Below are 1,112 nucleotides of genomic sequence, written 5' to 3' on the forward strand. Positions count from 1 at the left end.
AGCTTGTAAATTATTTATTTTTGAGCGATTATAACAGAAGATATCCAAGGAATAGGCATATCAAAAACAAGATCATACATATACTGTCAAAACATTGCAAAATCAAACTGGCCTCCACTTAATTAGTGATCAATTTTTTTGGTCAATAAATAATTAACAAAGCCGAGAAGCCAAAGGGAAAAGATCCCATTTTTAATATCTACAAGATAACGCTGACTGTAGACTTAACCTAATGCAACAACTATTTTAATTTTCAGACATTGACGTTCAGTTCTAATAAGGTTAGACTTCAATCAGGATGTGGAGCCAGTTATCACATGTCTCGGGCACAAGAGTAATGACTTGGACGCGTAAGACAGCTACTTAAAGAAATTTTTATTTCTTAAATTTGATTGAAGAAACCATATTCCGCTTATTCTGTGAACAATTAATAAAAATTAAAACGCATGATCTCGGGGTTAAAATCCAGCGCCCAAAAAGAAATTTATACTTTGTTGAATGTTAAACTTTTAGTTGATTGTTGCAATAAAAACTTCAAGTTTCCATATTTAATTAGGCATTCAATATTAATTAATTATTAGGCATTATTTTCAATGAAAAACTCAACTAAAGGTCATGTAGCAACATGCAATCTAACCTACAAAATAGCATATGCAACTATAGTACACTTATCTGCTCTTACCGTTAAAAAATAAATAAATCTGCAAATACTTAAATAAAAATGTCTAAGTTCAGAAATTTCAAATTTTTGTGTGTGCGGTATGACACGTTAAACTTTCTTTACTCATTCGAATTTTAAGTATTTTCAACTTCAAAAAAGAACCTCTAAAAGCAGCAGAAAGTTAACAGTGAAGTGAAAAATTTATCTGCAGAATAATTTCTGCTGCATCGGAGGCTGTTACAATTGAAAGAAAAACTTAAGCGTCTGCAGATTTTATGAAAATACTTTTTCCTCATCTGATCATATACTGCGCTTCAATTTTAAATTTGTCATCACTTCAAAGGTTTCATAATCTCGCAAATTGAATGAATTAACTACACTGCAAATAATTGACATTGTAAATAAAACTTGTAAATTTGGCAGTGCGATCTGATTTTCAATTCATAATTAC

Source organism: Convolutriloba macropyga, chromosome 13 (assembly GCF_964194025.1).
Source record: "Convolutriloba macropyga chromosome 13, txConMacr16.3, whole genome shotgun sequence".
Classification (NCBI taxonomy): Eukaryota; Metazoa; Xenacoelomorpha; order Acoela; family Convolutidae; genus Convolutriloba; species Convolutriloba macropyga.